This window comes from Sinocyclocheilus rhinocerous, unplaced genomic scaffold (assembly GCF_001515625.1).
Source record: "Sinocyclocheilus rhinocerous isolate Xijiao unplaced genomic scaffold, SAMN03320098_v1.1 scaffold364, whole genome shotgun sequence".
NCBI classification, from domain to species: domain Eukaryota; kingdom Metazoa; phylum Chordata; class Actinopteri; order Cypriniformes; family Cyprinidae; genus Sinocyclocheilus; species Sinocyclocheilus rhinocerous.
In genome coordinates, this window is record NW_015659024.1 from 227,096 (window position 1) to 248,641 (window position 21,546).

The 21,546-nt window shown below is 36.8% G+C and overlaps 1 pseudogene; it reads left to right on the forward strand.

The window, feature by feature from the left end:
* The first annotated feature begins 10,821 nt into the window (after positions 1-10,821).
* The window catches only part of LOC107723259 (intron-binding protein aquarius-like), a 43,087-nt pseudogene continuing 32,362 nt past the window's right edge, over positions 10,822-21,546 (forward strand).

Consider the following 21,546-nt stretch of genomic DNA (forward strand, 5'->3'; position numbering starts at 1 on the left):
GTCCTATGACATGCAAGAAAAGCCAGCGCTCAAGGATTAGGCCATTAGTAATTAGTTGGGACACTGAGTCACACCGCAGGCACCGAGGACACAGCCACTCTCTTATCTGCCACTCCTACACTGCAACCCAGACCAATACCTTCCACTAGAAACCATGTCGAAGGAAAAACTGGAAGGCCTGGTGAAGCGCATGGAGGTGACCCTCGTGGAGATGGAGCAGCTGAAGCTGCACTGTGGCCGGCAGAGCGAGGAGCTGAGCCAGCTGGTGGTGGAGCTCCGCAGGGAGAACCAGGAGCTCGCTGAGAAGTACAACCAGCTGGCCCAGGACATGAAGGAGGCTAAAGAAATCATCGAGCAGTTGCAGGACACCAAGTACGCTTTTGACGCAAAGGAGAGGCAAGCCCAGAAGCTCAGCCGACAACTCTGAGAGACCACAAACGGACTGGTGACCCAATGTTTACTAGGTGCATGTGGCGTGTTAATGGGAATTTTAGCAATTACAGAGACTTGTTACAAAAGAGTGAAGGAAACTACATGGACTTGGAAACCTATTTAATGATTACACACTGTGTGCTTCTGCTGGTGTGTTTTAGGTCGAGGAATGAACAAATATAAAATATGCCAATGCTGAGTGTTGATTTAAATGTTCTTTAGTTCATCCCTTAAAATGTTTGGTTTCAGTGTAATGAAAGAATGGCAAACTGCAGGTATTTTGCTAATAGAAGATCCTAGATTATGGCTGAAGAAGAGATTATCTAAATGTGAAATGGCTGAATCCTCCTGGAGACTGTACATGTGAGTCAGTAGTTTTGAAGCAATCATGGAAACACTGTCTTTTGGACCCTAAACCTAAATCGCAGTGGTTAAGTTATAGATTGCACCAACATAGGTATTGGTGCCCTGAATAGTTGCAAAGATTAAATCCAAATATATCCCATTCCAGGTAATCGGTTTAGAAAGATGACTAGTTCAAGCTTTGCCATCTGCATGGAATTTCAAAATGCCTTTGAATGAAGACCTTGAATTATGGTTCTCTCGTCTTATACTCTAAACATTACACTAACTAATCACTTATCTATTAAAAACTAGAGGTTTCTCTAATGCATTTTTGGTCCCTGTATTTTTGGTCCCACAATATGCAAAGCCAGCTATTTAGGGGGAAAAAAAGAGGTATGCTGTTAGTCCATTTAAACCTGATAAAACAGGGCCAGTAATTGGCCTATTCCCAGTCCCTACATCCAATTTGTGAAATTTAGTGGTAACACATTGTCCACTATTGGCGGGGGGGTTTCACATTAAAAATGAATTTGAATGAGAAATGTATAAAATATTGGTATAAAGCATAATTACAGATTAAAATCAGTGACTGCACCACTACATTTATCACTCGATTATGTCTACAATTAGAATAAGGTGCACTGAAAATCTGTGAAAGAATACGTATCCCATCCTCATGAGCCCTGGACTAATGAAACAGTGGAAAAACCAAAAGAGCCTCATCCTAACGGTAAAGCATGGTGCATGGATGACTTTACACTGATTTTCTGCTTCAGTGGTTTGTCCTAGAGTCAATGAGAGTATAAATGAGATGATCATCAAACATCACTCTGATGAAAATGATCTGTAAGGAGTGGATACATCCTGTCAATACCAGCTCCTGAAGATAGAGGGTGCAGTTATTTTACCTCAGCAGACCAATGTATGTCTTGTTGAACTCTTGACTGCACAGAATATTTATCATTATTTATTAGATCACCTCCTTAAATATAGCTTAAATATCCATTTTTGGAAGTCTATACATAGGTTCATGTACATATTAAACCATAAGAAGACTAGAGGATGAATCATGAATGTGATGTTTGGTTTCAGTGTAATGAAAGAATGGCAAACTGCAGGTATTTTGCTAATAGAAGATCCTAGATTATGGCTGAAGAAGAGATTATCTAAATGTGAAATGGCTGAATCCTCCTGGAGACTGTACATGTGAGTCAGTAGTTTTGAAGCAATCATGGAAACACTCTTTCTTTTGGATCCTAAACCCAAATCGCAGTGGTTAGGTTATAGATTGCACCAACATAGGTGGTGCCCTGAATAGTTGCAAAGATTAAATCCAAATATATCCCATTCCAGGTAATCGGTTTAGAAAGATGACTAGTTCAAGCTTTGCCATCTGCATGGAATTTCAAAATGCCTTTGAATGAAGACCTTGAATTATGGTTCTCTCGTCTTATACTCTAAACATTACACTAACTAATCACTTATCTATTAAAAACTAGAGGTTTCTCTAATGCATTTTTGGTCCCTGTATTTTTGGTCCCACAATATGCAAAGCCAGCTATTTAGGGGGAAAAAAAGAGGTATGCTGTTAGTCCATTTAAACCTGATAAAACAGGGCCAGTAATTGGCCTATTCCCAGTCCCTACATCCAATTTGTGAAATTTAGTGGTAACACATTGTCCACTATTGGCGGGGGGGGGTTCACATTAAAAATGAATTTGAATGAGAAATGTATAAAATATTGGTATAAAGCATAATTACAGATTAAAATCAGTGACTGCACCACTACATTTATCACTCGATTATGTCTACAATTAGAATAAGGTGCACTGAAAATCTGTGAAAGAATACGTATCCCATCCTCATGAGCCCTGGACTAATGAAACAGTGGAAAAACCAAAAGAGCCTCATCCTAACGGTAAAGCATGGTAAGCAATCATGGAAACACTGTCTTTTGGACCCTAAACCTAAATCGCAGTGGTTAAGTTATAGATTGCACCAACATAGGTATTGGTGCCCTGAATAGTTGCAAAGATTAAATCCAAATATATCCCATTCCAGGTAATCGGTTTAGAAAGATGACTAGTTCAAGCTTTGCCATCTGCATGGAATTTCAAAATGCCTTTGAATGAAGACCTTGAATTATGGTTCTCTCGTCTTATACTCTAAACATTACACTAACTAATCACTTATCTATTAAAAACTAGAGGTTTCTCTAATGCATTTTTGGTCCCTGTATTTTTGGTCCCACAATATGCAAAGCCAGCTATTTAGGGGGAAAAAAAGAGGTATGCTGTTAGTCCATTTAAACCTGATAAAACAGGGCCAGTAATTGGCCTATTCCCAGTCCCTACATCCAATTTGTGAAATTTAGTGGTAACACATTGTCCACTATTGGCGGGGGGGGTTTCACATTAAAAATGAATTTGAATGAGAAATGTATAAAATATTGGTATAAAGCATAATTACAGATTAAAATCAGTGACTGCACCACTACATTTATCACTCGATTATGTCTAAAATTAGAATAAGGTGCACTGAAAATCTGTGAAAGAATACGTATCCCATCCTCATGAGCCCTGGACTAATGAAACAGTGGAAAAACCAAAAGAGCCTCATCCTAACGGTAAAGCATGGTGCATGGATGACTTTACACTGATTTTCTGCTTCAGTGGTTTGTCCTAGAGTCAATGAGAGTATAAATGAGATGATCATCAAACATCACTCTGATGAAAATGATCTGTAAGGAGTGGATACATCCTGTCAATACCAGCTCCTGAAGATAGAGGGTGCAGTTATTTTACCTCAGCAGACCAATGTATGTCTTGTTGAACTCTTGACTGCACAGAATATTTATCATTATTTATTAGATCACCTCCTTAAATATAGCTTAAATATCCATTTTTGGAAGTCTATACATAGGTTCATGTACATATTAAACCATAAGAAGACTAGAGGATGAATCATGAATGTGACTTACTTTTTACTTGGTTAACATTAATATATTTGAATATATATGGGAAACATATGATGGAAGAACAATTGTGTAATTCATGAATTATTATAAGTTATTTATAAAGGCTATTTTTGTTGCACCTTAATACCACATTTTAAGTGAAAATGGAATCATGGAACAAGCATTGCTGAAAATGTATGCACACTTGATGTGTAATGCTTCACTTTGTAGCAGCATTACCAACTTTGAGTGAGTTATTCCGACTGATCTACAATAAATAATATAGATTTCAGTGGTTATTCAGACCAACAATATGATTGTGAGTGTGATATTGCTTTTATAAAACAGTTCAAAACACCATTAGTTAATATTGAGTTACTCAGTGTATTTTTGCTCTGCATACAAAAATCATTGTTTTCACTGACGGAAATTTAAAATACACAGAAAAAAACACTTGAGTGAAAGTAAATAAAAAATACTACTGTACTAAAGAGTATAGAAAGTATAAGTAACCTATAAAAATAAAACCAAGAGAGGAGATTCTTAAATCATTTTTGAATCATCTTCTTAATGCAAAGTGGATTAAATTGCAAATTCTTATGTCAGAGAGACAAGTGGATTCACTTGTAGTAGGGGTTAATTGTGCACCACACGAATAATAATGTGTCCATTTTTGATTTCACACAGTCCTTTAACACTGCGATGTTCGAGCAGCACACAAAAGCTTCACTGTTTCAGAATGAATCGCTTAAGTGAATAATAATTCAATGACTCACTCGTAAAAACAGTCACTTGCCTCCACTACTAACAGCATCTTACAGTAGCAGCTCGAATAGCCTAATGTCTGTATGAAGTGTTTTTACTAAAGCATTACCCATTTTGAAGAAAGTATTAAGAATCTGTACATTTATTTAAAAGGTCTGTAAAAAATATTTTCAATACCGCAAGTGTATTTGTAACAAACCTCATATTTATATTAGTGATGTCAAACGATTAATCGCAATTAATCGCATCCAAAATTAAAGTTAACATATATGCATTTATATATACATAATAAATATACACAGTTCACACACACATATATATGATGTAAACAAAAACTTTTATTTTGGATGCGATTAATCGCGATTAATCATTTGACAGCACTAATTTATATGTTTTCGTTTAATTACTTTTTTTAATGTTATTCTTGACAAAACATTATCACAATTGTACTACAGTAAGAATAACTGTAACTGTGGCATAAGGTATGGCATTTGTAAATATGTTAACTGGCGGAAACTATGGTTACCTTGTTATTTTTGTTAGGGGAGTTTTTCCCATTATTAAAATGTTACAACTGAACGCTCCTTTTCTCAGAGCTGCAGTGTGTGTGTGTGTGTGTGTGTGTGTGTGTGTGTGTGAGAGAGAGAGAGACGCACTGTGGACGTTTAACACCAGTCTTCCCTCACGCGCATCAGAGAGAGTTCAGACAGCCGATTCATACGCGTGAGTCGTGAGTTGCGAACATCAACTCTGCTTTCTTTCGACAGCCGAAACCAGTCAGAGTGAGTTATTACTGTTCATTTCTGTTTTAATCTGTTTTCTGTGTGAGAAAGACCGTTTTCGAGGTTCTCGCTGAAACATGAGCAGTTTATCAAACTCTAGTTGTGTTGATCAGTGTTGGGGAAAGTTACTTTTAAAAGTAATGCATTACAATATTGCGTTACTCCATAAAAAAAGTAACTAATTACGTTACTTCGTTACTTTTTATGGAAAGTAATGCGTTACGTTACTTTTGCGTTACTTTAAAATCTGGACAGGGCTTGCTTGTTTGTTTTTAAAATAAAAAAGTAATATTTTGGCAAATATAAAAGCCTTTTCACACCAAAAGTGAAATGAATAAGCCTCAGGCTGAAGGAAATGTAAATTTACGTCCGTACAGTAGATAATCTGATTACGTAACTCGCGTTACTTGTAATGAGTTACCCCCAACACTGGTGTTGAGTGACCGTTTCTTCGGAGATAGATGTGGGAATCCTATTGAACTCTGGCTGGATTATTGGTTTTTATTGATCCAATATAGCAGTTTGATCGAAATGAACACTACTTTCAAATTTGATTGTGAAATCCTGTAAAAATGCTAGAGTAAAACCCTGTTAATAGTAATAGTCACACTTTAGTTTGGGGACCAATTCTCACTATTAACTACGACTTCTTCCTCAAACTCCTAATTTGCTGCTTATTAATAGTAAGTAAAGTAGTTGTTGAGTTTAGGTATGGGGCAGAGATAAAGGAATCTAAAATATGCAGAATAAGACATTAATATGTGCTTTTTAAAACAGCCCATATGCTAGTAATGTGCATGGTAATAAGCAACTAGTTAATAGTGAGAATTGAGTGACCGTTTCTTCGGAGATAGATGTGGGAATCCTATTGAACTCTGGCTGGATTATTGGTTTTTATTGATCCAATATAGCAGTTTGATCGAAATGAACACTACTTTCAAATTTGATTGTGAAATCCTGTAAAAATGCTAGAGTAAAACCTTGTTAATAGTAATAGTCACACTTTAGTTTGGGGACCAATTCTCACTATTAACTACGACTTCTGCCTCAAACTCCTAATTTGCTGCTTATTAATAGTAAGTAAAGTAGTTGTTGAATTTAGGTATGGGGCAGAGATAAAGGAATCTAAAATATGCAGAATAAGACATTAATATGTGCTTTTTAAAACAGCCCATATGCTAGTAATGTGCATGGTAATAAGCAACTAGTTAATAGTGAGAATTGGTCCTTAAAATAAAGTGTTACCATTGTAATAGATCTAAGAGGAATTTATTGTAATTTTACAGTAAAATATTGTGTTACATGTACAGCGAAAAAGATCAAAGAGTGAAAACCCATAATTGACATTGTGTGTGACACTTCATATTTGATGGTTTTTCATTTTCTTTTCTTATGTTATGATGTACATTAGGGTTTTATGTTTCATCTTATGTTGTTAAATGAATGTTTGTGTTATTTTAGTGTGACGTGTGTTGCCATGATGCTGATTAGTATTTGTGTGAATGACAATGTGACTTTCTATGTATTAGTATTTACATCAGTTTGTGATTAAAAAAAGCGAATTGTGATGAACTTTGATTCATCATGTTAGTTTTTAAGGTGGTTGTGTATTATAAAGGTACGTAGGTAGGTAATTTGGCAAATATGGTATATTTTTTTCAGTTAATTAAACTTAAATTGTTGCTACTATATTTTTATGCTATTGTTCTGGCAATCACAGCTACTGTTTTTTTTGTTGTTGCATAAATTGCAGATGTAATAAAGGCGCAGGTAGATATCATTAGATGTGTGTTACGATGTGAGTGACAGTTTCTGTCTCTTCAGGTTTTAAGCGCGCGCCCACACACTTCCCTCACTTCTTCAAGTGTGTGATGGAGTCGTGTCTGTCGGGCGAGCAGCTCGGCCTGTCGCTGAAGGAGCAAACAGTGCTTCTGCTCTTCCTCGATCACTGCTTCAACAGTCTGGTTAGTTACCAATCATTAGCAATTGTTAATAACCTCCTATATTTGCATCTGTTGATTTCGGTCCCTCTTTTACTACATGACCTGTTGTTTTCTGGGCACACCACTCAGTGGCACTGTTGCCTTGCACAGAGCAAACAGACTGGAATATATGTTTTTTTTTTTTAACTGCGCTCAAAACACACTGTGCAAAACACTTCAGAAATGAAACCAAATAGCAGCTCAAGGGTTCATGTGTATAATGACCGTTTCAATCCAAAGCTGTTTTCTTCTGTTTTTGGGTTGTGGCTAATTTGAGGCATGGTGTCTCCCCACCCAGAAGCAGATGGACCATTTGCATTGTTGATGAGATTTCATTGTCTAGTGTTTGTATGCTAATCATGTACATTTCTGCTTACACGTGTGCTGTGGATGACGACTATCGGTTTGAGTAGCAATAGAAATGAGCATCATAATGTCCCTGAGTAAATGCAATCATGCTGTGGTCAAAAAACATCAAACAGCAACGGCAAACAGACTGAAGTCATGAGCTGATTAACGCTTTCTAGGCTGAAAGTACAGATGCTGTGAGAGGATTTCCATGCATTTTCACCCTCGTTTTTTTTTTCTGTGTTTGTGTGTGAATTTTCAGTCACAGGAAATAAATGCAGTGTGTTTTTCACATACAGAAAACAATACAAGTAGTGGGAGCACAGGGGCGCTGCTCGATTTTAACTGCATAGTGACTGAATGCAGTGATCATACTGCCCAGTGATGACAGCAACACTGAAACAAAAAAACATTGTCTCCAAAGTCTTTGCATTTAGTGTAGCTAATGTGATATTAGGTTTGTTTCCCAGAACTCCCAGAAGATATTGTTCTGTTTCTCTGTGACTTCAGGAAGTGGACTTGATCCGTGAGCAGGTGCAGAAGCTGGTCTCTCTGCCCATGTGGATGTGTCTGCTGCCGGTGAATATTACTGCATCACACACGTTTCATGTCCCGTACATTACACCAGCCACATTTTCCTGAATTACAAATCTTGCCGATTACAAAATGTGTGTATTATAGTACAAAAACTCAATTTTATATTCAATTAAAATCAGTGTTGTTACATATTTCATGCATTAATCATGCTAATAACATAATTCATTATAAAGAGGTGAACAGTAAACACAAACAAAGATGATCTTACATGGAAGGAAATTTGAGCAGCATCTTAACATGAAATGAATACTTTGTAACATTTAAATCTTTCACATAATTATAACTTTTATAAATCATATATCATTAGTATTATTATTATTTATTAAAATAGTAGTAGTAGTAGCAGTAGTAGTAATATTCAAAGATATAGTAGGGTGTAACGGAGCTAAAGGCACCCCGGGGTAAAAGGCGTCTTTGATATTATTTTCATCTAAACCACTAGATGGCACAAAAACGTGGCGTAGCTCTTTCCAAAACATTCGCTTTTCAAGATGCACGTGTATATCTGTCTGATCCTTGACGCGATCGCGCGCAGCAGTGCAAAGATGAATCTGTGCTTACTTGATCTAATATTATTATTTTTTTTTTAAATGTTGTAGATTTAAGTAGCAAATGAGAATCGCTAAAATTAATGCATATATTTTGAGACAAAGATATTAATCATATCATATAATAAAATATCATTTGTTGTTACTACTGTAAATATATATTCAGTTATTATTGGATCTCCTTCAATACTTTCAGAATCTTTACTTATTAAAATGATTTTGTTTCTGTATTTTAAAATATATTTTTTTATATTAACATATTTTAATGACAGTATATTTATTGAACAAAAATTAATTGTTTTATTCTTCAAAATAAGCAGAAAATAGTACAAACTTAGCTAAAGTGACTGTTTTCAACTTAGACATGATTAAAAAAAAACACATTATTTTTGCTGAAGTATTTGTATCAATACCGTGTGCCTTTTACCCTGTGTGTGTGAAATACTTGCCTACATTTGCGCTACAAGTTAAGATGTGGCTGATTTCTGTTACCCATAAGGCTTCAGTCTTCCTGCCGCCCCTCAGGCAGTGATTTATTTTAGCTTTGAGAATCTCTCCGTGTTTTCACCATCCTGTGACATGACCCAGCTTCAGAGCAGCTGCTGCTCGCCCGCGGGCGCCTCTCACCGCTCCGCTAACGCAGGCCGACGTGCCCTCCTCCCATCATCCACCTGTTCGGGCCGGAGATGGTGTGACATGAAGAGGCCAGCGCATGCTGTTTATGAGACCATCATAATACTGTCACTCTCTCTCCACTGCTTTTCCTCCATCCACCCCAGAATGTCATGTGTGAAATCAGGTGTCATCACTGCTTTAATGTGTGTTTTGTGGTTCATGTTGCTCTAGGCTCCGTCTCCATGGAGAAGGTTCACTACTGTGAGAGATTCATGATTGAGGTGAGCTGTCATTCCAGCATTTCTTCTGCTGCTTTTTTTGTTTCTCATTATGATAAAGTCAGCATGAAATGAAAATTCACTGTCTGTTCACTAAATGCATGTTATAGATCTTACAATGAACAATTAATCTGTGCATGTTTCATTTCATTTTTACAAAAATGTGTTTATAAAATAGATGTGTATGCTTGTGGAGGTAGTTATATACGCACATAAATATACATATACATAGTAATTTTTAAAAAATAAAGATAATTTTTAAATTTTACTCACCAAGGCTGCATTTATTTGATCCAAAATCCAGCAAAATCAGTAATATTGTGAAATATTTTTACTATTTAAAATAACTGCTTTCTATTTGAATATATTTTAAATATATTGAACTAAATCACCAAACCAAACATCTTGCCAGGCTTGTAATGAGAAGCGCTTGTCAACAAAAGAGAAGCTTTAAGAGCTTTCTGCAGTTTTCCATTAAAATAAAAGTTTGCTGGTTTAATTTTTGAAAAAGAAGAAATTAAGACTAATATTCATTAGTATTGTAATTTTATAGTTGTAACGTAAAATACAATTATTATTATAATTTTTCTTAGATACTCAGTTATTTTTTACAGTGAAGTATACCAATGATGTTTATTTCGTTTTTTTATGTTTTCATTTAATAATAATAATAGTAATTATTATTAGTATTATTTTGTAGACGTATTGATATATTATCAAAATATTTAGCTTGTGCAGCCCTGTAAACAAGCACAGCAAACCTGGATTTTTAATGTTTTTCAATCACATTAAATCACACGAACAGCACATCAGCAAATCATGCTTTTAGTGTGAAACTTTCTAATTTTCGATCATAAATAAAGTCAATATGGTTGTGTGCCATGGATGAAAAAAAATTTATTTAGTTTGTGTTTAAAAATGGGTATGCTGACTAGAAATAATAGTCATTTGGCTATAATTAGACGGCCTACATATATCAGCTTATTGTACTGATAACAATTTTCAAAGTTTGATAACAATTAAAAAAAAAAGTCATACTTATCTGCTGATATTGATTTGATAATGTTTCGGTTTAAAAATAATGTTGTACTTCAACAATTTTCTGTCTTAATAATTTAACATTTGTGTTCATTTTTCACTTGACATTGGTGTTGTTGTTACTGTGTTCAGCTCCTGGACATGTTGAAGTTCTACACTGGCTTTGAGATCAGTGATCAGACAGGAAATGCACTCACGCAGAAAGAGATGACCACACTTCACTACGACAGAATCACCTCTCTACAAGTGACCCAGCTCACACACACCCTCATCAGTCCGTCAGGGGCCCCACACACATTTGAGGGAATTTTAAAATTGTGATTTCCAGCCGCGGATAAAATCATGGAAAAAAAAAATTCAAGGAATTTTTTTTGTTGTGCAAACACATTTAGAATTGGCTGTTCTGCATTAATTATTTTTTGACAACCATTGTCACCTGTTTCACAGACTGTGGTGCATTTCCAGAATAATTCAAGCTTTTTCAATTTATTTTTTATAGTTTCATAAAAAATTGTGTACATTTATAACTAGAGCCCGACTATGTTCATTTTAACCGTTTAACTGTTAACCGACTGTAAGAATTTTTGACCGATTAATACAGGCAGTTAAACGGTTTAAAACTTTTTTTTCAGTAATTTATCAAAATATTTAAAAAGGTTTGCTGCATGGTTAAAATATGCTACGCATATATTAAAAAAATCATTTTTTTGAAGAAAAAAAAATGCAAGTAGAGTATGTCGCATTTTATTATTTCATTCAGAAATGTTTTTTTTTTTTATTATAATATTATATTATACATTATAATAAACACTATAAACATAGCTAGGCTGTTTTAGTTCCCCTCACTCCACAACAAATCCTTTCAATTAACAGTATTTAGAAAAGAACAAGAATTAAAAATATAAGAAGCTATAGCTATATAAGCGACAAGCCAAAATGAATTAATTTAGGCTAAAACGAAACTGAAACCAACGTTGGGCCTCTCATTCGACACAAAATCAAATGTTTCCGTATTCGCGATGTATTTGAATGCCAAAATATTATTTATTATGTAACCTACTTCACTGGCGTTCCAATATCCATGTAAAACAAAATGTTTTGCATAACATCAGGGCGGTACTGTGTACACTTAACAGCACAGATTTTACTACATATTTTTTTTATCTTAAGGCAAGATACTACAGGTAACTAGAGCCCGACCGATATATAATTTTGCCGATTTTATCGGCCGATATGAACCTGTCGCAGATATATCGGTATCGCCAAATATGCCGCCGATATGCCACCGATATGAAATTTTTTTTACAGAACATAAAACGCAAACAAAATGCTTGTAAATGGTGTAATTACATAGTTTGTCCAGCATAGCATGCTGTTTGCTTCTGGCGACCTGGATGAAACGCTTCATAGCTAAAGTGTATAGAATACCATTGAAACTTTGAACGGCCATATCTCCGTAAAGGCGCGGGGGATCCCTTCAGAACACTCCGAATAGAGTGTAAGTCTCAAGGCCCCCTTTCAAATGAGACCACCCCCGCGTCAATAGCCCCCGGGGTCCGGGAGTTACGGGCAGTTAAATTTGCAGTCCGGCGCCGACCGATCTGGCGATCCTGAGGGGCTACCGACGCACGGAGGGTGGTGTTCGAGAGGGCTCCTCGAGCTGAAGGGATCCCCCGAATTTGGTGGAGAATACGCCGCCTCGTTCGCGAGATAGTGACACCAGTCAACACTTTCACTTCAGTAAGGAGGTCTCTTGTTCAGGCAGCATTCAAGCGTTGTCTTATTTGACCGGAAGTGCTCTGCGAAATGGACTTCACATGATATTCCGCCATGATTCCAGGTCCAAGGGAACGTACACGTTACATTCAAAGGGCATTAAAGTGCGCGAGACGTGAATTTAAATTGTATATATTTACAGAGGTATATTATGTCACACTTCACATAAACTTCAACTTTACTGTTCAGTGCACTGATGTCAGACTAATTTTGGATAATAAAGAATTTTCATTTCGGTGCATCCCTATTTATATTGTATTTATTTACAGAGGTATATTATTTCACACTTCTCTAGTAAGTTTCGTCTGTGTGTGAAGACCGTAGCGCAAATCCGTGAATGAATGTTCCGAAGTGAAATAAACTTCAACGGAATAAAGTTGAATGGATTTGAATTGAATTAAAGTTGAATAAACTTCAACTTTACTGTTCAGTGCACTGATGTCAGACTCATTTTGCTTAATAAAGTTTATTGTTAAATTGTTAAATGCCCTGCCTCCATTACATATCTGTGTCACGTCATTATAAGTGTTTGATCACCACATTTGAGTGATCATTGCAAAAAATGTGTTTATGTATATATATTCTGTTAATGTATATACTGTATTCTAGTACCAGTCAAAAGTTTGGACACACAAATGGGAAAGTGTCCACAATTTTCACTGGTACTGTACTATAATATACACAAAGAATATTGGCCGATATATTGATATCAGACTTTTTTTGCTCCCTAATATCGGTATTGGCCCCCAAAAAACCCATATCGGTCGGGCTCTATCTATAACACTATACTTTATATAATATTAATCTGGCAAATAAAAAAAACAACTATGAGTTATATTTAAAACTATTATTATTGTTTGGTTACCCAATGCATCAAACAATGTGGTTTTGTCATTTCAGTACCATTTTAAGAGTAAAAGGTTAAAAGTTTGGGAGTGAAAATTTAAGTGATTGAAAAGCCTTAGAAATTCATTGGTTAAAATGAGTGGGAATCCTGATTTGTACTCTTATTATACTGTGCACACTGTATTTGACCTATAAATAATTTGTAGTAATATGCTCCTTTACCTAAATGAATAGATTTCAAATGCACAGAAGCCATGAGCAGATGATCCAGAGCCTGTGGTCTGCTGTTATCTGCAGCACTTAGGTTCAGTAATGAATATGTTCAAAGATGGTTCCCATATAATCTTTAAAGATGTAGGAATATCCACCTGAGTATATTCTGTAATGGTCATGTGGTTTGTGATGATTCATTGCTGTCAGATGTTTCAGAAGTTCTGTGACTGCTGTTTGTTTTTCAGAGAGCAGCGTTTGCTAATTTCCCTGAGCTCAGTGATTTTGCCCTGTCTAATGTGGCTGCCGTGGACACGCGAGAGTTATCTCTTCAGAGAGAGAGAGTGAGATACGGCCCATTAGATTAAAGCTTGATGATAAAGTCTCTTAACTGCAGACAGGGTTCCCACAATCATACTATAAAAATACTAATAGAAATATCAGGGAGTGTTAGACTGGTGTTTTCCAAAATAGACCACAACTAACGATTATTTTGATAATCGATTAATCTGTCAATTATCTCTTCAATTAAAGTCTCCAATAAACACCCTGCACCAACATAAATTACACAAGTTTCAAACCACATCCTCAGCATCATTATAATCACTGTTTTGCTTTAGTAACAGTTTCATATTGAATCTAAAGGGCTAATCTATTAGACTGTGGCTGTCATACACTGTCAAATGCGGCTTTACCGAGCTCAAAGGCTCTGGCCCAAGCTGTGATATTATAAACGAAACGCTATTGGCTATTTAAAAAAGGGGGTGGGGCTGCTCGATATGTCCCGCCCCGTCTTCCCGTTTCAGTTGAAATTATATCACCAAATGAAGTTTAAAGAAGAATTGTTTGCAGTCAGAATGAGCCTTTATGCAAAATGGATGAGGTGATATTTCTTGAATTTAATTGATTGTCGTTTTGATGAACTGATGTCAATACTTCAATTCCAAGAATCGATCTATGCAGTTTTCAGTTGATGTATAAAACATTATTTGTTGGGCATTTCACATCCAATAATTTGCTAAAAGGTTTGTGCTTTGTTACTTTTGATATGAAGCAAAGTCTCAGCTTTCAAATGCTGTCAATTTTATTAAGAAATCCAAACAATAATTTTGGTTTTGGCGCTCTTTAATGGGGTGTGACAGATCGCTATAGCCTCAGTTCAAGCGGCACATGAACCGATCATCTCTTCATCTGCACTACTAGTTATAGCACAAAATAAACATGAATGAACATCAGAAGGTATTTTGAATGCTGAAAGAAATAGTACAGCTTGTTGAAATGTATCATGTCTCATGTAATCATCAATTAGTCTTTCAAACGCAGAAAGATGTCATTCATTCTAGTAGCTTTAAATGTGTGGATCACTTGTTACTCTGCGTTTTCTGCTAGAGTTGAGCAGCCTTTGCTCTTTGATGCCTGCCATTTTATAATACCTATTGCATCTTCTCAGAATACTCTTATGTCATGCTTTTCTGATTTGCATCTATCCACTTATTTCATAAAACAGGCTACTGAGAACATTACAAATATTGAGATTAGTGGTTAATTGATGATGTCATGATATCTTGGCAAATGGAGTGTAACCATTTGCTTTTGTAGATTTAAGAATCCTGCCGACTCAAATGCTTTGGACTTTTTTCAGGTTGTGTATGATATTTCTGAAAAATGTTTGAGAAATGACATTACGTGCAAATTGATGCAGACGCCGCCTTTAGCTTGCTCAGAGGTGGAGTGGGCTCTGTGCACTTCTGTTCATTTGTGACTCAATCGTGCTTGTTAATCTTTCTGCCTGTAGTCCCAATACCCTCCACCGGGTGTCAGCATACCTGTGTCTCCTGCCTGAGCTTCCTGATGGAGAAGACACACCCTACCATAAAGAATTCCTTCTGGAACTGCTGGTAGGGACATCTTCAAATATCACAAGTATATAAGAGTGTTTCCTTTTTTCTGCTGTACTTTGTTTTGGCCAGTTTCTAAGGCAGCAGCACCAGAATGCACTAAAACAAGCTTGCCCAAAAAAAATGTAGACCGTAAATATGTTTTGTTTAGTACTGACAAGTAATAATAAAAAAAACAGGCCCATCTAATTTAACAGTAACATATGGTACATTAATTTCACACATTTGTGATGGGGAACATTTTTTCACATTCACACAATTCACACAAACAGCTATTCAAACCCTTATTTTCTAGCAAATATGTTTATTTATGTCACAGACATCCAAATGAGCATAGGAATGTTTTTACTGGGATTGTCACAGGACAATATTCCTGCTTCCCAATAGATAATGTTCCTAATAAGATAATGCATTCTTACAAGCATATTTTGTTTATATATTCTCACATGCTATAAAAACTCACTCACTGGGGGATGTTCTGGGTATTCCGAACATGCATTTATACCATATGTTCATTTCCACCAAATATTTTTGAAATACAGATTTAGTCCTGCTGAAAAAAGTTATTTTTGTTGTTTTTGAACCATGTAAATTTTAGATACCAGTGAAATTTGACAATTCTTGATTCCAGTTTTGATATCACAGTAAAAACTACAAACCTAACTACTAATATAAAGTTCAAACATTTTTAAAGGGATAGTTCACCCAGAAATGAAAATTAGCCCATGATTTACTCACCTTCAAGCCATCCTAGGTGTATATGACTTTCTTCTTCCAGATAAAGTGCATCCATCTATCATAAAAAAGTGCCTCACACAGCTCCGGGCGGTGAGTAAAGGCCTCCTGAAGCGAATCGATGCTTTCTTGTAAGAAATAAGAAAAAAATCCATATTTAAAATTTTATAAACAGTGATCTAACTGTTGTACGCGCGTTCATCCGGCGGATGACGTAGGATGTAGCGTAAGGTCCCGTGAGAATATGCTAGTCTCGCGAGAAACAACGTTTGTTTACAGGAGCAAAGTTTCCTTACTTTAGCAAAGGAAAACCAGTCTCCTCTTGGTTTATATCGAAATCCTCTGGCATTTTTCTTTACAAATCTTCGTTTTGTGCTTCTAATTCTAATTCGTTTTGTTTTGCTCTCTCCGCTGTGCTTCCACATTCGTCACTTCTCACCGGACATTACGCTACATCCTACTTCATCTGCTGGAATGAACGCGCGTATGACAGTTAGCGGAAGCTAGAGATCACAGTTTATAAATTTTAAATATGGATTTTTTTTTCCTAACAAGAACACATTGATTCGCCACAGGAAGCCTTTATTCACTCCCCGGAGCCGTGTGAGGCACTTTTTATGATGGATGGATGCGCTTTATTGGACTTCTATTGGACTATTGAAAAAAAAACACCCACTCACTGACATTATAAAGCTTGGAAGAGCCAGGACAATTTTTAATATAACTCAGATTGGATTCGTCTGAAAGAAGAAAGTCATATACACCTAGGTTGGCTTGAGTGCGAGTAAATCATGGGCTAATTTTCATTTTTGGGTGAATGAATGAATGAATGTCTTGTGATTGTACAAGTACAACGAAATTGAATGCAATCCTTTGGGTGCATAGTGTAAAGAAAAAATAAATCAATCAATAATCTAATAAATAGTGCACAGATGACAGGATCTGTGACACAACATTACACACAGAAGACGTCTCGCATTCAACAGTCGGTTACACGACTCATGTTCAACAGTACACAAAATGTTCAGTTAAATTATTGCAGTATTCAAAACCAGATAGTTTAAGCATGTAAACGGTTTGATCTCACATTCAACAGAGTTGCACGACTCATTCAATATTGCACATAATGATCAGTTAAGTTATTGCATTATATAAAACAGATATGGCTTGGCATGTAAACTATTCATCTTACATTCAACAGAGATGAACACTTCATGTCTACAACACACATGATGTTTCACAGTCACCGCTGATGAAAAGAGGCTGAATATCTGTTTTCTTCCTTTTGAAGTCTATTATCAGCTCCTTGGTCTTGGTGGTGTTCAAGATCAATTTGTTTTTTGTACACCACACAGACAACTGCTCCACCTCATCCCGGTAGGCAGACGCGTCCCCCCCAGAGATGAGCCCCACCACGGTGGTATCATCAGCAAATTAAGAATCCTGCCGACTCAAATGCTTTGGACTTTTTTCAGGTTGTGTATGATATTTCTGAAAAATGTTTGAGAAATGACATTACGTGCAAATTGATGCAGACACCGCCTTTAGCTTGGTCGGAGGTGGAGTGGGCTCTGTGCGCTTCTGTTCATCGTGCTTGTTCATCTTTCTGCCCGTAGTCCCAATACCCTCCACCGGGTGTCAGCATACTTGTGTCTCCTGCCTGAGCTTCCTGGTGGAGAAGACACACCCTACCATAAAGAATTCCTTCTGGAACTGCTGGTAGGGACATCTTCAAATATCACAAGTATATACGAGTGTTTCCTTTTTTCTGCTGAACTTTGTTTTGGCCAGTTTCTAAGGCAGCAGCACCAGAATGCACTAAAACAAGCTTGCCAAAAAAAATGTAGACCGTAAATATGTTTTGTTTAGTACTGACAATTAATAATAAAAAAACAGGCCCATCTAATTTAACAGTAATATATGGCACATTAATTTCACTGTTTATAGCTTACAGCATAGCTTCACACATTTGTGATGGGGAAAATGTTTTCACATTCACACAATTCACACAAACAGCTATTCAAACCCTTCTTTTCTAGCAAATATGTTTATTTATATCACAGACATGCAAATGAGCATAGGAATGTTTTTACAGAGATTGTCACAGGACAATATTCCTGCTTCCCAATAGATAATGCATTCTTACAAGCATATTTTGTTTATATATTCTCACATGCTATAAAAACTCACTCTGGGGGTATTCCGAACATGCATTTATACCATATGTTCATTTCCAACAAGTATTTTTGAAATACAGATTTAGTCCTGCTGAAAAAAAGTAATTTTTGTTGTTTTTGAACCATGTAAATTTTAGATACCAGTGAAATTTGACAATTCTTGATTCCAGTTTTGATATCACAGTAAAAACTACAAACCTAACTACTAATATAAAGTTCAAACATTTTAGGGATAAAGGGATAGTTCACCCAGAAATGTAAATTAGCCCATGATTTACTCACCTTCAAGCCATCCTAGGTGCATATGACTTTCTTCTTTCAGACGAATCCAATCGGAGTTATATTAAAAAATGTCTTGGCTCTTCCAAGCTTTATAATGACAGTGAATGTTTTTTTTTATTTTTTTTTTGCAATAGTCCAAAAGAAGTCCAATAAAGCGCATCCATCCATCATAAAAAGTGCCTCACACAGCTCCGGGCGGTGAATAAAGGCCTCCTGAAGCGAATTTAAAATATTTAAAATTGTATAAACAGTGATCTAAATGTTGTACGCTCATTCATTCCGGCGGATGACGTAGGATGTAGCGTAAGGTTCGGTGAGAATATGCTAGTCTCGCGAGAAACAACGTTTGTTTACAGGAGAAAAGTTTCCTTACTTTAGCAAAGGAAAACCAGTCTCCTCTTGGCTTATATCGAAATCCTCTGGCATTTTTACTATTGAAAAAAAGAAACACCCACTCACTGACATTATAAAGCTTGGAAGAGCCAGGACAATTTTTAATATAACTCAGATTGGATTCGTCTGAAAGAAGAAAGTCATATGCACCTAGGTTGGCTTGAGTGCGAGTAAATCATGGGCTAATTTTCATTTTTGGGTGAATGAATGAATGAATGAATAAATAAATGAATGAATGAATATCTTTATTGTCATTGTACAAGTACCACGGAATTGAATGCAGTCCTTTGGGTGCATAGTGTAACGAAAAAATAAATAAATCAATAATCTAATAAATAGTGCACAGATGACAGGATCTGTGAAACAACATTACACACAGAAGACGTCTCACATTCAGCAGTCGGTTACACGACTCATGTTCAACAATACACAAAATGTTCAGTTAAATTATTGCAGTATTCAGAACCAGATAGTTTAAGCATGTAAACGGTTTGATCTCACATTCAACAGAGTTGCACGACTCATTCAATATTGCACATAATGATCAGTTAAGTTATTGCATTATATAAAACAGATATGGCTTGGCATGTAAACTATTAGGGTCAAACCCGGGTGGGAGATGTGAGATGATGCGAGTCTGAACCAGTCTCTCGAAGCACTTCATAATAACAGGTGTCAGTGCTATTGGAGATAATCGTTCAGGCTACTGATGACAGTCTTCTTTTGAAGTGGGACTATTGGAGCAGACTTCAGGCAGAGTGGTACAGCGGCCTGGGACAGGGATTGGTTAAGGATCATAGTAAAGACCCCAGCTAGCTGATCCGCGCATTCCCTCAGCACCCTTCCAGGGATGCCATCGGGTCCCGCGGCTTTTTTCAGGTTCACTTCCCTCAATGTGCGTCTCATCTCGTGCTCCTGCACTGTGAGGATATGGCTGTTGTGTGTTAATGGATGTAGTGTGGTTTCCTCCGGTGACACCACCTCAAAGCGGGCGAAGAAGTGGTTCAGCTTCTCTGCCAGCGACGCGTCACCACCATCAGCCAAGAGGTTGCTGGGTTTGTGGTTGGTAATATACTGTACCCCTTCCACACCTCCCTATAGTTGTTGTTCTGGAAGCAATCATTGATCTTCCTCCTGTGTTCAGCCTTAGCTACTCTGATTCCTCTCTTCAGTTTGGCTCTGGCCGCACTATACAGCTCCTCAACACCAGCCCTGAACGCAGCGTTCCTCTCCCTGAGCAGGCACTGCACTTCTTTGGTCATCCAAGGCTTCTTGTTAGGATAAACCCGGATGCGTTTTTCCACTGTAACAGAGTCCATGCAGTACCTAATGTAGGTGAGGAAAGCTGTTGTATACTGCTCCAAATCCTGATGTTTGAAAACATCCCAGTTTGTTGACTCGAAACAGTCCTGCAGCTCAAGAGAGGCACCTTCAGGCCAAGTTCTGACAGTTCTGAATGTGGTAGAAACACTCTTTCTTAGGGGGGTATAAGCTGGAATTAAAAGCAGGGACATGTGGTCTGACTGGCCCAGATGTGGTAATTGCTTAGCCCTGAAGCCCTATTGAACTGTCCATTTAAAGGAAAATGAACAATCAGTAATAAAACAAGAAAAAATAAGCACATTACAAGCAATAGAGCAAAGTAAACAATGCTTTCAGGTGGCTACATGGCTGCCTGCAATACAACTCTGATTCTTCAATCGCGCCATCTAGTGGTCTGTTATTGATGCAACCACAACTGCTACAACTGATAACGGAGCACTCAAGCGGGTACTGCGAGTCATGTTGCGGTAATTTAAAATCTGTCAAATTAATATTTTGTGTTCAATTATTTACTTATCAGGCAAGTGGCCGCATGATAAGCAGGAAAATTATGTAGTGTAGTCTTTATCACCCTGCAGAGGTTTCTTTTGCAAAATAATCTGCTGACTGTACATGATCCCTCAGCCTTGCCGCACCCCTCAGTTTGGGAACCACTGGCGTAGGCGATTTGTGCTCTATTAATTTGGTCTGTTACGATGCTCTGTGTTTGATTACTAATGCCTGTGTAGTACGGCGTTGCACACAGAGGACCAAAACGTTCAGCCTCGACTCTTTATCGTCATTTATGTTCAAATTTGCAAAGCGTACCAAATTGAACAAACATATATAAATGCTAAATTTGAATTAATGAATATATAACGGTATCCATGGTATAGCAAAATCCATATCATGGAACAACATAATACCGGTAGTCACGTTCATACTGGTATAGCGCCCACCCCTACTAACAGTAGTATTCAGGTACAAACCTTTAATAATCAAATGTAAAATAACACTGTTTTCACTGTATAAATTAAATTAATAGAGGTTATTTGTCAAGTAGAGCTGGGACAATAAATCAATGCATCGCGATTTGTGGATCGTTTCTGAGATTTTCGGAATGCATCGTGATTCTCTCTCGAATCGATTCTGAGCTTAGTTTTTAACAGCAGATGGCGTTCTAGGATAGTTTTTAACCGCACACTCAAATGCTCACGAAGAAGAGAGCTTGCGCGTTCGGC